Below are 17,730 nucleotides of genomic sequence, written 5' to 3'. Positions count from 1 at the left end.
TCAGAAATTTGAAATCATAAGAACAAAAAATTTTAAAAGTGGACAGTGTTAGAGGATTTAGGTCAAGCAATAGGTTGCTTGAAGCATTACACTCAATGTATCTAATTTGGAATACCAAGTTTGTTGCCTCCTGCCCCTATATATAGAGATACACTAGGGTTTTAATAGGTTAATGGGCTCTAGCCCAAATAGGCCCACTACACCGGTCCATGATCTTATTGGGCTTATATTAGAACATAATAGGGTTATATTATATACCCAACAGATACAACTTTTGACGTTTGAACATGTTATTAATAATGAACCTATGAATTACTATCAAGATGATATTCTATTTTATTTTTTTTCATTTTTTGGAATGCTTGAACAAAAATTTTTGAAGTATAAGGGTACTATGAATTTACTATACTCAACTCAACTCAACTCAGCAAAGCCTATGAATTTACTATACTATCAAGATGATATTTTTTCGGGAATACTTGAACAAGAATTTTTAAGTACCCATATGATGGGTTTGTGAAGAATGGTATGGAGCTCTACTTAAAGAACAGATATACCTTTGGATGTAAATCTCTTTTATATTTAGTTATTAGAAAACACCAAATGCTTATGTTCCACAATCCAGATCGCCGGATCTTATCAGCAAATCTTTTTCATTCTGGATGGCCAAAAATTACATTCCCAAAATATCTTTATCAAAGGCTCATTTCAGTGAGATTCTTGGCCATTTGCCTCCAAATTACAATGATGTCCAATTTATTAACCTATGTCTGTCCATCTTATACAAAAACAGAAATGGATGACAACACCTTCAGATTTTGCAAGTCTATGGAGATAGTGGCTTATGTTTCTTCATAAAATTAGAGTTAACCAAAGAGAATACAAAGAGTATAAGAATGTTATAGATAGTCTTTGTAAACACTAGAGAATGAAAATCCCGCTGTATTTTCGTAATCTACTGCAATCAGAAGGCATCCATGTCTCAATTTACTGTTTAGGTCAGACTGGCATAATTATTTGACTATTAGATCGCAACTCAACACGTATCTGTTTTTCTTTTTCTTTCTTTTTTTTTTTTTTTTTTGGAACATGATCGGTGATTCATACTACGCTGGGTTGTTCACGATTATGTGGTCATGATCACACCTATTCATGATTGACCTCATCTGATCACTAAGCAGCCTCATATGGTCCCATCAACATATCTGGATCAACCACAAAAATTATCAACGGCCTAGATTTATTCAAGAAAAAAATTTAGGTGCTTAATCACATAGTTAGCAAAACATGATTCGGCAAAAAAAAACGGAACGGCAAAAATTCAATTTTATATACGGCATTGGTTAAAAAAACGTAGTAAAAAAACAAAAAACACAAGAAAATGGGTTTAAAATTTTGTCATTTACAAAATATGGTGAGGGTAAAAGTGGAAAGTTGGCCAAAAGACGGTTAAAACGCGTTTTAAACATGTTTAAAACATTTGCCTCAAGAGGAGTATTTTTCGTTGTAAAAGTTTTAAACGGATTATTAAACGGCACACCAATAAAATGCGATTTTTTCATTAAAAGAAGAAAACGGAGTTTTGCTAACTATGCTTATGAGAATTTATATGGTGGCCGACCGTGAAAATCACAAGGGCATAGAGTCAAAACTCTGTCCCTTGATTTTTTATCTAAGTGGGAAGTCAAAAAAGGGGGTTTGACCAAGATCAAAAATCAATAGGCAGAATTTTGACACTCAGACCTTGTGATTTTCACGGTCGGCCACCATATAATTTCTCGCTTAATCATGCTTCACAATGCACACGTAAAATGTACAAAGAGTTTCAATTGACAAAACAAATGCAAATCCTAGTCGACTCGGCATAGCTTTATCGAGTGATGAGTCCGACTATTCGATTGATGAGGTCATAATTCAAGGGAATTAAAGTAGTTTTGATGGACTCTGTGTGGCAAAATACGGGCTCGGACAATATGGCTAAAATTAAAGGGACTCGGGTCAACATGACACGTACAGTGAGGATGTCCAACCATATGATTTCCCTACAAAAAAATGTTTTCTTATTGGATGTAATCTTTTTAAATGTAGGTGACGAGGCCATTCATGTGGGGTCAAAAATCTAAGGTAACAAGTCTCCTAGTGGCTTCAATCTGGCGAAACAAGACTCACCACTACACCAAGCGTGATAAAAAAAAGGTCTTACCAGTTCTGCCTAAAAGTAAAATCCCATCTTCAATCCATACCCAAATTAATGCAACACATAGGCCAACTGTCAAAAGGCACAACTCACTGTTCTTATTTTAACAAGAGACATTGAAGAGGGCCTCCCACCATCTTGAGGATTCTAAATAATATAAAAGATGGAGTTTGACACTTTCAATGAGCAAAAGCAACTGACTTCAAAAAAGGAGACTTCAAATATGAGCAATCTCATTGTCATCTAGCTAGATTTCTCGAATTCCAATCTTCTAACTTAGATGAATGATTCTTTTCTCTATCTATTGCAACACACACCTAAATGTATACCTGATTCTTTTCCCCTCTGTATTCAAGTGAATATTGAGATAAAAAAAAGTATTGACAAAGGCTTGGGGCCTTACCTCTAAAAATTCTTTGCATAAAATCTTATGGGAAGTGATATTTCCACTCCTTTCCCAGTATTTCCACCACTTTTGTTTATCTTTTCCTGAAAAGCTACTTTAGTTTCAAGAAAAGACAACAAAAAGGAGGTGGAACTTTAGTTATGTTCAAGAAAAGACAAAGAAGAGAGTAAAAAATTCAGAAAAGGGTGGAAATATTATTCCCCTAATCTTATATGTGCAAAAAGTTTTGTAGTTAAAAATGATTGTTTGCAAATAATTGTTATGATAGTTTTAGAATGATACAGTTAATTGCTTCCAAAGAGGCCTTAATGTCCCATTTGCAAATAAGATTAAACTGCAATATTCTTATTTGCGAATAAGACACGACTTTGGTAGCATCCAAAGGGGACCTTTGTTAACACATATCTAGACATCTCCCCTCTGACAAGAGAAGAAGAAAAATTTCCATTGGCAGCTTGAAGTTGGGACTGAAAATGAGTTCCTCTCTCTCTCTCTCTACATATATATATATATATGTAGAGAGAGAGAGAAGAAGAAGAAAAAGAATAAATAGACGAAGTATAAGCTTTATGCACTCAAAGTAAATATGACCTTAGAGAGAGAGAGAGAGAGAGAGAGAGAGAGAGAGAAGAAGAAGAAGAAGATGAAGAAGAAGAAGAAATAGATGAAGTATAAGCTCTATGCACTCAAAGTAAATATGATCTTGTGCTTATTATATGATTAGATTTATATGATTTGTTAGAGTTCTTCGTCCATGATAGTACTCTTCACAGTTAATTTATATGATTAGATTTATATGATTTAATCAGATCAAAGATCAATTTAATTAACCAATTATCTTTATGTGGTTGATCTGGGCTACACTAAAGCATTCAAGTTCATTAAAATACTTAAGATGTATTGATTACCCGTATACCCTTAAATAATCACTTGAGAATGGGTAAATTTAGTATTTTTTACACTTTAAGTCTTCTCTTCATTCATAACCGTAGATCTCAATGATCTACGATTGTCCACTTAGGTCTTACAAATTGAAAATTCACAAAGGGAAGGGAAATCTAACTTTTTCAAAATATCATTTAAGAGGAATGATGATATATTAGAAGCTCTTACTATGAGAAGCATATAATTAAGAAGCTTGACATGGCCTACCCACATGGTGCATGCATGATCTTGATCCTATGTTCAAGACCTCCTTACTTGAAGATGACATAACATGAATATAACTTTGGTGAAACATTATTAGCCATTAGATCATAGAACTTTCACCTGAACCATTGCCCCTTTTTTTAAGAGCACACCGGAAGACAAGCACTGTCAGGGTTGTCCCTGACAGGCCTCCCCTATTCTGCCATGTTTTCAATAATGCATTAATAATACTTTTTATGACAAAAGCACCCCTATCTTTTGATAAAAGGGTCAACATATTCCTATTTTGATACTCTTGGCAACATTCCGATGGCTCTATGGGAAACCTTAACACCACCGTGTCTTCATATTGTTTCATGCGGTGAGGAGTAGTGGGGATCATATGGAGAGCGCGGTAGAGGAAATACGTAAGAGATAGACCCCCATAGACACTAAGAAAGTTTCTATGCCGATCATTTTGTCACAAAAGGCATCAATCAAATCGCAGAAGAAGTGAAGGTTACAAAGTCACTTAGGCTTGAGGGCCATGAGGAGAGCAAGAATGGGAAAGAAAACGAAAGTGGGTAGCTTCTAGAAAGAATGTAAGAATCGACTGTACCCCACCCTCAACAACTTCCAATAATGTATTCTTATTGGGGCTTCCCAATAAATGGTTTAGATCATACTAATGTGGTTTGGCTTTGGTGACTAATGGGAAATTATATAATTCCACCCTCTTTCCCAGCATTTCCATCCCCTCGTGCTTTTCTTTACCTAAAAGTGGCTCCATTTCCTCCCTCTTTTGTTTGTGTTCTCCTGAAAATGCAGAAATTTTCAGGAGAAGACAAACAAAAGAGGGGCAAAACTACCTTGTTTTTTAATTATTTTACGAGAAATTGGGCTTTTCTTCCATTAGAAAACATACGGAGTTAAAATCAGAAATGGGTTTTTCACAGATTGGAACTTTGGATCATAGAATACTTTTCTTTCTTTATAGAAACCTATGTTTTTCACATTTCCAATGTTCTGCATGTTATTGTACCAAGTAGATTGAAACTAATATAAGGTTATTTGTCACACTCAAGCCTTCTCAAAGAACAAAACATTCTATAACAAATGGAAGGTGGGCTAACTACTCCATTAAATCTCATATGTGATGTCTTGCCAGAGAAGGAGAGAGAGAGAGATAAAACTTAACAATTGGCTGCAACTGATTCATGCCACAAAATGCTCACACCGTAATCCGGTGTATGTGATCATTTCTCAATTGCATATCATCACTTGAAGATACAATTAGGATAAGTAATCATTTTTAGCATTCCAAATAGTACATAATCAATCTTAGCATTGCAATTGAGGTTTTCAATGTGAATAGTAAGGGTTGCATACAGAAGAATGCCTCGGTAGGGTCCAACAATATGTATCTCACCTTTCATTCATCCAAATCTACCGTTTAAATATACTACATATAAACGCAAACACACGAGGGAAGAGATATATTGGAATTCGGCGTATATAAGAGGACATTATATATATTTTTGGTAGGTAAGATGGGGTTAGGCAGGACCCAACCAGATATATTGAACCAAAAGAAAAGAATTACAAGGGGGGCCACAAGGGCAGCAAAGGCAGACAACCAAAATAAACAAAAGTGAGACTTGGGGAGACTCTCCCATTACAATAAGATTTGAACAAACTTTAGGAGTCATCTCTAAGATATTTGTACTCAGACGACATTATATTGGGACCACAATGAATTAAATTCAAACGGGCTTCTGGGCCCACGAGGGCATCTTCATGCACGCCACACGAGCCGTAAATTTGGACCACCGTGCAGAGAGACTTTTATTTTGATTGTGAAAGAAACTTTGGCTTAGAAGACAAGCCAGGTGGTCCAAGTTCATCCCAGGGCAAAAGGTTCATAGTTCGTTTGAGATTGTGACAACCGATTGTAAGCCCCCAGCAGATTATTGGACTCAAAATTAATGTAAATTTGGCTCCATAATCAGTTGGGGGCTCACAATCGGTGGCCATAATCTCAAACGAAAAGGGCCTTACAATTGAGGAGACAGGATAACTGATAGCTAATTTGATCACTCAATACAATAAATCCCTCACTAAATGTGGCCTCGGTAAAATCTTTACCGGCGCACAGAATGCCCACAATAAAAATGCCCACCAGTAAGTTTAAAGGTTCCCTTTTGCTAGGGATTAGAACCGCCAATAGATTTTTTTTTTTATAATTATTTTCACTTTTACCTCTTGGCTTTCTTGTTCTTCTCCTGTGGACAGGTGCAAGGGTACAAATTATCGCCTGTGGATTTTTGTGCCATCATTAATGACTATTGACCAATGGGGGCGCCCTTTGACCCCTTTTTGTGCAGCCGTGTGTGAGTCTAGCATCCCTCTATGAAGTTTCACCGGCAGTTGCTAGTTCCCTCCGCTAAAATTTAACATGCACTGGTAATTTTATATAATTGTCTGTAAATGTATGACGTTTCACCAACAGTCATTCATTGCCTGTAAAAATTTAATACTAAAAACCAACTTTGTTATAGTGAGATTTCATAATGTTCATGGGATGAATGTTATTATGGATCTGTGATGTCATAGAATAAATGATAACACAACTTAACTCCATTAATCAATCTGCTTTATCTAACTCTAATGAGAATTAATGGAGTATGTACAACTTGTTATCGCGCTCATCGTACACAAACTGTGGTTGTCCCTTGGAGGCTGAGGTTAAATTGAGGATCATACAGAGCTTTATAACTGATTAGTTACAGATAAATCTTATCAGCCCATTTAGGGCAGGGACAATCGTATTCCTATAGGATGAGATTGTCACCTGTAGGATTGGGCCCTCATGCTCGTTTGAAATACAAGAGTATTTCATAGTTTTATGGGGATAGGATTCTATAAAATTTAGTAAAAATTAGTAGTATCATTAGGATTCGAAAACCCTAAATCTAATGGATGTAATATGGATAGTGTTTGTGAATGTATTTCTTCTTTGCTTATGTAGAATTGACGCCAAACTCTAATCCCCTTTCAAAGATTTTGGATGAAATCATTTGTCTGATCCAAATATGTCGACTGAAATAGAAACTTAAATGATTCTTCTAACAAAGACTAAGATCATTTGTTTTACAACTTTCAGATTGGATGTTGATACAGACTAACAGCCATGTAAAGCTAGTTGAAAAAAGTGTAATACAAAGTGAGTAGTGCCAATATCAAAATATGTAATGTGGATATCAGTTCCAATTGTTAATTGAGGAACAATGTGCATCGGACCCATCTTGGTCCACTTCTTAAAACTGATAAGAAGTTAAGAACCTTAATACGAGAATTTATATGATGGGTGGCCGTGAAAACACGTGAAGTCCAAAAAAGTACGTACGGCCACTCCATACGATGATCCAAACTGTTCATCTGTTTGGTCACAACGTAAATAGGTTGTGCCCCAAAATATCATTTCCATTGGATGATCCTAACCCTCTGATCTGAACTGATCTGAATATGGAGTGCCCCAAAAATCATTTATGGAATCTTCTACAGATAAGAGGGTTAGGATCATTCTATGGAAATAATTTTTGACAAACAGATGAACAGTTTGGATAATCATATAGACTAGGCCGTACCCAATATTTTGGACTTCACTGTTTTCACGGCCACCCATCGTATAAATTCTCCATTAATACCTACCTTCCTTCTACCCTACCACAAGAAAAATGACCGTTACTCTTTCCCTCCTTCCCTCCAAAATTCGAAATCCTGAAACCACTCTCCTCTCCCAAATCCCCACCAACCCAAGAACCCTTCTGTTAGAACAATGCAAAACCATCAGAGACCACAACCAAATCCACGCCCACATCATCAAAACCGGCCTTATTCTCAACCCTCGAGTAGCCGAAAACCTCCTCGAATCCTCGGCCGTCTCTCTCCCCAGCAATCTCGATCATGCCCTCTCCGTCTTTCACCAAATCAAACACCCCCGTGCTTCATCTTACAACATCATGATCAGAGGCTTCAATTTAAACCAATCCCCCCTAAAAGCGATCTTATTTTTCAAGCAAATGCTCGAAAATTCGATTGAACCCGACAAATACACTTACCCTTGCATTTTGAAATCCTGTTCTAGATTCCAAGCATTGGAAGAAGGGAAACAAATTCATGCCCATATCGCAAAATCCGGCTTTGGGTCTCATGGGTTTGTGCAAAACACTTTGATTCATCTGTATGCAAGTTGTGGGAAGCTCGATGTTTCCCGCCGGGTGTTCGACGAAATGCCCGAGAGGGACGTTATCACATGGAATTCGATGTTTGGTGGTTATTCTAAGAGTGGGAATTGGGACAAGGTTGTGGAACTATTCTACGAAATGTTGAATTTAAATTGTGCTTTTGATGAGGTAACGATGATTAGTGTTCTTACGGCGTGTGGGCGATTGGGTGTGTTGGATTTGGGGGAATGGATAAATGGGTATATAGAGGCGAATGGATTGAATGGGTGTGATAAGTTGATAACATCTCTTGTGGATATGTATGCAAAATGTGGTCGAATTGAGACTGCACGCCGGTTGTTCGATGAAATGACTCAACGAGATGTTGTTGCGTGGAGTGCCATGATTTCTGGTTATAACCAATCGAATAGATGTAGGGAAGCACTTGCACTTTTCAACGATATGCAAATGGCAAATGTTGAGCCGAATGAAGTTACCATGGTCAGTGTTCTTTCTTCTTGTGCTGTCTTGGGAGCACTCGAAACAGGCAAATGGGTCCATTCCTTTATAAAGAGGAAGCGTATGAAGCTTACTGTTACACTTGGAACTGCCTTAGTGGATTTCTATTCAAAATGTGGATCTGTAGAGAATTCGCTTGAAGTTTTCGAAAGAATGCCCGAGAAAAATGTTTTGTCATGGACAGTGCTGATTCAAGGCTTGGCTAGTAATGGGCGAGGGAGAGAGGCTCTTGAGCTTTTCTGTTCGATGCGTGATGCAAATTTTATACCAAATGATGTGACTTTCATAGGCATCCTCTCTGCTTGTAGTCACGCTGGTTTGGTTGATGAGGGGCGGGGATTTTTTGTCAGTATGAGTAGAGATTATGGCATTGAACCGAGAATTGAGCACTACGGTTGCATGGTGGATATTCTAGGCCGAGCCGGTTTGATCGAGGAAGCATATCAGTTCATAAAGAACATGCCCATTGAGCCTAATGCCGTTGTTTGGAGAACACTTTTGGCCTCGTGTAAAGTTCATAAAAATGTAGAAATCGGAGAGGAATCGTTAAAACACCTTGTTAGATTGGACCCGAAACATAGCGGGGACCACATACTTTTGTCAAGTACTTATGCATCATTGGGTCGGTGGGGTGATGCATCAAGGGTGAGAACCCAAATGAAGGAGAAAGGAATCAAGAAGACTCCAGGGTGTAGTTTGATTGAGGTGGATGGGATAATCCACGAGTTCTTTGCAGAAGATAGCTCACATCCTCACTCGAAAGAGATTTATGATGCAATTGAAGACATGATAAAGCGACTTAAGTTAGCGGGTTATGTGCCCAACACTAAAGAAGCGAGATTAGATGCAGAGGAGGACGAGAAGGAAACATCGGTGTCTCACCATAGTGAGAAGTTGGCGATTGCCTTTGGGCTTCTTCGAACTTCACCGGGAACTACTATTAGGATATCAAAGAACCTTAGAGTGTGCACGGATTGTCACTCTGCAACAAAGATGATCTCAAAGGTTTTTGAGAGAGAAATTGTCGTTAGGGATCGCAATCGCTTCCATCATTTCAAAGATGGTTCTTGTTCATGCAACGACTATTGGTAAACTATCATCAAGGTAATCCTTAAGAAAACAATAGGATTTTATTTCTATCTTCGTCACAAACAAAAGGTGTTTATTAGAAATAATTACATTTTTCTTGAAGAGGAATGCATCCTGAATTAGAGCAAAAGAGATAGGATTGTTCTTGAAGATAAATATGAAATTTCAATAAACCATTTTGATAGATTTTTCCACTTACGTGGGGAGTGTCTAACTATTTTGGTTGTCTAAAATTGATCCTTTTAAATACAAAGGGATCAATGTCAAGTGAATGTAAGCCATGAAATTTGAGTCTGAATATGTAATCCAATAGGATCTAAACTGTGGAGATACACATGAAGAAATTACACCCATAGCATGAAAGTGAGTCTGTAAGAGAAACGAAGAATTTGATTGTAACGTCGAGAATTACAATGAAAAGTGGCGGTGGAGAGGGTGTAATAAAAAAGTTGTCATTGATTATGAAGAGACATTTTCTTTTGTAGCCTTACTAAATTCTTTTTTTTTTACCTTACTAAAGTCTACAAGAATTCTTCTGTAGATAGTTGCACATTATGATTCTGAGATTTGTCAGATGGATATTAAAACTATCTTCTTAGATGGTTATGAAGAAGATCTCTATATAGACCCCTCAGAGGATTTTGAACCCATTGAATATGATAATAAGAAGGTATCGAAGTCATTGAGATTAGGAAATTAATATGGAGACCGAGAGTACCACTGAGCATGGGACCTGCAATGAGAAAATGCCATTTGTACAAGAAAAGTTTTACGTTTTCCTGATTTTCCTAAATCTAAAGGCTTGTTCACGTCACTTGGCATGTTGTGCCAATAATCAATTCGTTCGGACCCCTTTTAGGTCCTACTCTCGGTTTCCCTCGCATTACTCGTGAGATTAATATAAAATAAGCTTCTTGCTGTTAAAAATTCCATTTTGATGAAGCAAATCATTTGGTCTCTTACAAATTTTGGATATGCGTACAAAAAGATCAATATGGGTATAGTCACTTCTCTAATCATAAGTTGGTGAGAGACTACTCAATAAGGGTCTGTTCACTTGTTTTCTCGGGAAAGGAAAAGAAAAGGTTTCCCGAGAATCTGACGTGGCAAAAGGAAAAGAAATCCCGAGAAACTGTGAAGGAAAAGGTTTTCCACGCCTGTTCACTTGTGCAGGAAAATGTTTCCCATGCCTGTTCACTTGCCAATTAAACATTGGTAGGAAACCTAAACATAAAAAATCATTTTAAACATTTTAATCATTTTTGAAAGATACATGTTCTCATTTTCCTTCCTACTTTTCCATAGATTGTTGAAGAATTAACGCATATAAACCAATATTTTTCAAAATTACGTTACACCACGGATGATCCAAACCGTCCATTTGGATTACAACATAAATAGGAGGTTTCCCAAAAGTCATTTCCATGGCATGATCCTAACCCTCCGGTCTATAGAGGGACTGGACGTTGTGAGTCTGTTCTAGATTAGAGGGCTAGGATCATCCTGTCCAAACATTTTTGGGGATAAAAAGGGTCACATTTCTAACTCTACGGTTTGAGAATAAAAAGGGTGGTTCCCACCAAATATCACCCTTGATATTTGATCCAACGGCAGCCTCTTAAAAAGTGTGCTGCTGTTGGAACAACTATCATGGGTGGTACCCTTTCAAGGTACTTGATGGTTGGGCGCACCATATAAAAAATCGGTTTTTCTAACTCATCCCATCTTTTGTCTCCATAACAGAGTTTACAAAGGGGTGTTTTGTGTCATTTTAACACTTCTTGTACAGATGTTTTGAAGAATATGAGGAATCCCTAATGTGGTTCAAACTAGCATCTTCATACACTTGCCCCAAACTATTGCTTTGAGGCTTCTTATAAATCCGGGGAGCACTTTGCACCTAGAAGTAAAGAAATCATATCAGCCATCATCATTGACATTTCTATAAACATAAACCCAAGGGGGCATGCCATTATTTTAGTACATAAAATGCTTTAAAATGGTTACTGCAAGAACAACTTTCAGCGCTAAGATTTCAAGGCAACAAAGTAATTTTTTTTTTGGTAGGCAACAAAGTAATATTTCTATACACTAAATGGTGTTCAGGTACAATCATAAAAAGCAAGTGGTTTCTCATGATACCATCTCTCATTTCAGTTCTTGCTTTTCATCTCATTCACCACTAAATATTTCATTCATATGTCACAACGGCAACACTGGTCAAAACATTTGATGGTCAACATTTGTCAGCATAAGCTAACCTCCAAAACATAGACGTAAAAAAACAGACTTGTGTACTCCCTACATACACGAGTTAGCACTGAAGCATATTAGCCCACAACGAAAACTAACTACATGATGAACCCGTCACATCAGAACTTGTCGAGGAGTAGCTACAGGGGGAATCTGTCGGCCATATCGTCAAGCCCCACTGGGTCGCTGGAAGGAAAAGTACCCAACTCATCCTGGGAAGGGGCATGGCTGTCATCAATAAACTCTCCTGTAGCATGATCCTCCCCAAACACATACTTCCATTCTTCATAAAGGGGGCAACAGGTGTTAAAGAACCGAAGGTGTCCGGGAGTACTCTGGAAAAAAATGGTGTTATTGTAAGTAATGAGTGGAAACTGATTACAGAGAAAAACAAATCAACCACAAAAGTATTGGAGATTACCTGCAGGTAATCATTCTTCACTTCATCCTCAACACTTATTCTGCATTGTATTGTATCCCAACCAAAACCGCTGCGACTGAGGATAGTGTGAACAATCCTGTAATTGGTTTTCAGTCTTCATTCTGTTCCTCACATGATCTTTCGTGATATCCCTTCCAATTCTAATGGTAACATCCTGTGCCACTGCGTTTAATGCAAGCTCTTTAAACCCGTTAGCAATCTTGTTGCCCTCGGCAACCTGATGAGCTAAGCTTGTAACAAGTAGTCTATCCTCATCCTCTCCCCAGTGATTTTTTTTTCCTCCCCTTCGACACCCCTGAAGTAGACGCCATCTTACCTGTGACATTGTTCATGTAGGAAACATGATACCATCAAATAGAAGACGCAAAAGTAGTACTAAAAGCAAATACACATTCATCCCAAAGACAAAGTAATAAAAGCAAAGTGTAATAAGAGCAAAGTATTTGCGAGTGAACATAGTTACAACCCAAAGACAGATAATATAATGTAATACTAAACAACAGATCATCCTAAGTATGACCACGGCGTGCCTGGAAATCATGCCACAAATGATCCATAATGCCTGTACGGATCAGTCCTCCTGCTCTCACATCCTCGGCCCTAGAAATAGGGGGCAAAGGAACAGGTGGCGGAATCTCCTCCGGAGGGGCTACTGCCAACTCACGGTCAACCACTTCAATGTACCCATCATTTGGCATCTCCCTCCTGATGTGATTGTGGACCTAACACAATGTCCACCTGCCGTTTTAAAGGATACATGGGTGGTGAATTTATTATGGTGAATCGCTTCTTCAGGACCCCAAATGTTCGCTCGATTACATTCCTAACCCCGCCTCGGATTATGTCTAAGTTTCATAAACTAAAGGTAAGGTAAGGTGTAAAAAATAAAGTCTTAAGTACCGGGTGGACTCGGAATGGGTTACGCGAGTGATAAAGAGGATGCCAAGACCCGTGAGTTTGATGCCGACCCCTCCCACCCAGCTAACACGTAAGTGAACTTCATGTCGAAGTCACATGCAACGAGCACATTCTGAGATGGGTATCCCTTACGACACCAAAATCTGTCATTCAACTCTGCACTTACTCTTGCATGTATGTGAGTCCCGTCGATTGCACCAATGCAATCCTATAATGTACACATTTAACATCAGGATACGTCAGCATATGAACCTAAGGCCCTAATCAGTTACTAACAAATACAAAGGTAATGCTTGCTACCTTAAAGTAGGGCATCCAGTTCTGATTTCCAGCAATTTGATGTAGTGTCTCCGTTGAAAGAGGTAAGATGAACAAGTGCCGGATTTTTAGCACGGCATCCAAAACCTTGTTAAAATACTTCGAAACCGTCGCCCCTGACCGTCTAATTACTGCCCTAACACGGCGTTCCCATCGCTGTGACCAAGTATTTGTAAGAAAATTGCCACTTGTTCCTCGACACAACAGTGGATTGTGTCTTCGAGTAGGGCCATGTTTCTTAAGATGGCCACAAAAGTGCGGAAGCAGCGAACATTCATAGGAAGCACAGCGACACAGTGATTCTCTGCATGTGTGATACATGTAACATATTCCCTGTGGGTTAGGTACCCTGATTCGTAAGGGGCTCTTGTCCTGCGCTGAAGGTTTCGTCTAATCCTAAATAACAATGCAGACGCCGTAGCTATAACTACCGCGGCTGCTCGAACAATCATCATCCTCCTATTTACTGCTTCTCGCGGCATGATGGTAGCCCTACAACACCCACAATCCCCTTTGAGACAAAACATCCAAGCTCCCAACCACCAAAGACCCACAACCACCCATTCAAACATAGGCACCACATAGAAAGCAATCCCAAGCATAGATAATAAGAAGCCCCAAACACGACATGGAATGGGGCTTATAGGAGAAAAGATACCTCAAGATTCGAACAGTAGTAGTAGGAGTGAAAGAGGGAGGGAGAACAAAAACGCCGTTCGGTGCAGGAGAGAAGAGTCTACCAAAAAAAAAAAAAAAGATGTATGAGAAGGGACTTTTGAAACAACACAACACATATGAAAGTAATAAACAAATTGCTATCAAACAATATATAATTTTAAACTATCAAACATCATAACCAAAAGGAAAACAATATGACTGGTGATAATCACTATGCAGGCGACTACTGTTAAAGGAAAACTGGTGATAACCAAAAGGAAAACAACACTTCGAATTTGATTTACACTATCACTACTGTTAAAGCAGTTCCACAACTAGGAATGAGACAGCCTTTCACAGGACTTTAGACAAACACTATGCAGGCGACTTCCATTCACTAGTAAAAACTTCAAATCCTATCTAAAATACTAAATGGATCTACCTCAAAAATATAAGGGTGCAGTAACTGACCTAAATCAGTTCCACAGCTAGCATATACAAGCCATTAGCTATGGTTGGTTCTCATTTTATAATAGAATCATGGTTGCAATTTCTTTATAAATTCATGGTTTTACACAAACCAGTGAGCATATACAAGCCATGGGTTGAATTTCACTATAAATTCATGGTTTTACACAAACCAGTGAGCAATAACAAAGCCATGTCATTTAATTTTAGTATAAATTCATAGGTTTTACACAAAGCAGTGAGTATATACAAACCAGTGAGCATACACAAAGCAGTGAGCATATCCAACAAACTTAGCAAACCCTAGTTCACCCGATCCATAGCTAAAACCCACAAAACCCACAAAAATCCATAGCTAAAACGCCCACAAAATCCATAGCTAAAATCCATATCTAAAACCCACAAAAAATCCATAGCTAAAACCCAAAAATTCCATAGCTAAAACCCACAAAATATCCATAGCAAAAACCCAGAAAATCCATAGCTAAAACCCACAAAAAATCCATAGCTAAAACCCAGAAAATCCATAGCTAAAACCCACAAAAAATCCGTAGCTAAAACCCACAAAATCCATAGCTAAAACCCACACAAAATCCATAGCTAAAACCCACACAAAATCCGTAGCTAAAACCCACACAAAATCCGTAGCTAAAACCCACAAAATCCATAGCTAAAACCCACAAAATCCATATGGCTATACATCTTTCTCTACCAAAACCCAAAAAAAAAAAAGGAGAGGAAGAAGACGATGGACAGAGATAGAGCAGGGAGAGGATGGCCTACCTGATGCAAGCTGCGTGTAGGATCTCACCAAACTGAGAGAGAGAGAGAGCTTCATGGAAGGAGCGAAGACGATAGGGTTTATGCGTCTGGGTTGGTAGAAAGAAGACGAGAGTTTTGTGTTTTTACTTCTCTCACCAAACGGCTTTACTGTCTCACTCAACGATTTTAATTTTCTCGGGAAAACGAATCGCACCAATTTTATCGGATTTGGTTTCCCACTATTGTGAGAAAAGGTTTCCCTACACGTCATTTTTTGAATTTCCATGTCATTTTTTACTTTTTCCACCTAGGCACTATTACTTTCTCAGGAAAACAAGTGAACACCGCTATTTTAGCTTTCTCGGGAAAAAAAGGAGTGTTTTCCCGGAATTCGATTTCCCGAGAACTCAAGTGAACAGAGCCTAAGAGTAATGTAGGATTTTTATAAATAGTCAAAATATAATTATCAAATTATTTTCCTATAGAGGACCTTGGTGAGGCATCAAATGTTCAAGTCTCAAGCTTTACAAAGATGAAGAGAATCGAATGTTAGGGACTCTTAACATATGAATGACATTGATGAGATATTAGCTATGTTCAGTATGCAGGATTCTAAATTCAGTCTAATGTTATGACAAAAAGTCATTCCCTGGTTACATCTTTATTTTGGGCAAAGAAAAAATTAGTTAGAGAACTTTTAAGTAAGATAGGTCAAATATTTCCACATTGGAAATATTATTTTGCCTATTCAAAAAGATTCCTCCCATTCTGTGTTTTCCCACCCAAATTCAAATTTTTGATGAGTGCTCTTTACCTCCCAAAAGTTTAGTTCCACATTGAAAAGTGAAAGAAACTTTTGCATCCATATAAGAGGAAGTGGAGAGGGAAAGGCTTGGGCCTTTCAAGAGGCATTGGATTTGTTTGGGTGTGAGCTTTTTACAGACTTAAAATAAAAGGACACATGCATGCTGAGACGGGCTAGGTCGGGGCTTGGATGCGGGTGCAGGGTTTTTTTTTCTAAACCTATTTTTTCATTTTATTTTTTTTTGGACCATTGGATTTCCTAAAGTCATGTATGTTCATTTTCTTCCTCAATCCAACCCTTGAGAGCGTTTTTAATAACGTTTAGAAAATGGCTATCCTCTAATGGGGGTTTTTGAGGGGTGTCTTTATGGTTTAAAGAGAGATCGTGAACAAACAATTTTCTCTTATAAAAACAGAGCCATACCTGTGTTTTTTACACAGAAAAAATGAACATAAACTTTCTCTGGCTCTCTGGTTTTCTGTCTGTTACGATTACTGTTTTCATTCTTCTTCCTTCTCGTTTTTTATATTTTCGTAGGTAATCGGAGTGCTCCAGTGCATGGTTGGATCTATTCGATCATGCAGTTCAGATAGATATCGATGGTGCGTAGAGCTGTTGTATCCTGGGGGTGATTTTATTCGGAACTACTGCACCAGAGGTTCTGTCGCTGAGGCGCAAATTCACCTTAAAGAGAGCAACCTAGTTCGTGCCTCACCTCGAATAATTGAAAAGGTTTCTTTAACATCATCTACTTTCTATTTTTTTTACAGAATTTGGAGGAAAATTCTTCAACAGAAAGATACTATGAAACCACAAAGAAAACTCTATATGGTTTAGGTGATATATATATATATATATATATATATATATATATATAAAGCATAACTGGTGGCCGATTATATGGGATAGAACGATCAGGAGTAAACCCCAGCCAAAGTGGAAAGCACCGCCTTCGGGGTGGGTCAAATTGAACTTTGATGGAAGCTCAATTAGAAATCCAGGGAAAGCAAGAATTGGTGGGTTAAGCAATTCAAAGGGTCTCTGGAGGATTCAAGGATTAATTGCGGAAATTTTGGACTTAATAAGATTATTGGAGCCAAGGATTGAGCATCGTAGGAGGTCGGCTAATGAGGCGGCAGATATTCTAGCAAAGGAAGGGAGCCCTTTGGGGGTCCATGTTAGTCTTGTCGCCGGTTATCTCACCTATCTAACAGGCTTTGTAATGGGTCTGCAAACCACTTTTATGTATCATGTGTGGGATGTCTTGTCCCCGCCCAATACTTTTTAATAATAAATCAATATCAATTTTCACAAAAAATATATATATATATATATATATATATATATATATATATATATATATATATAGAGAGAGAGAGAGAGAGAGAGAGAGAGAGAAAAGGGTTCCTAAGGGTGCCCTCATATAGCTTATATGAGGTGGCTCTTTAAAAACATAGGGGCCCCACATTGTTAGGATGATCCGAAGCATTCATTTGAAAGGCCACATCATAGATATGGTGTGTACAAAAAATCAGCTCCATT

At 38.1% G+C, this 17,730-nt stretch overlaps 1 pseudogene; it reads left to right on the top strand.

The window, feature by feature from the left end:
* The first annotated feature begins 7,228 nt into the window (after positions 1 to 7,228).
* On the top strand, positions 7,229 to 9,749 carry LOC143845468 (pentatricopeptide repeat-containing protein At1g08070, chloroplastic pseudogene; annotated as a pseudogene).
* Positions 9,750 to 17,730: the final 7,981 nt, after the last annotated feature.

The sequence above is a fragment of the Tasmannia lanceolata genome, unplaced genomic scaffold (genome assembly GCF_043159265.1).
Source record: "Tasmannia lanceolata isolate RefF3 unplaced genomic scaffold, GAP_Taslan_0.1 ptg000015l, whole genome shotgun sequence".
In the NCBI taxonomy this organism is placed as follows: Eukaryota; Viridiplantae; Streptophyta; class Magnoliopsida; order Canellales; family Winteraceae; genus Tasmannia; species Tasmannia lanceolata.
Note: the sequence above shows the minus strand (reverse complement) of the source record. Positions and strands in the feature narration are given on the sequence as shown.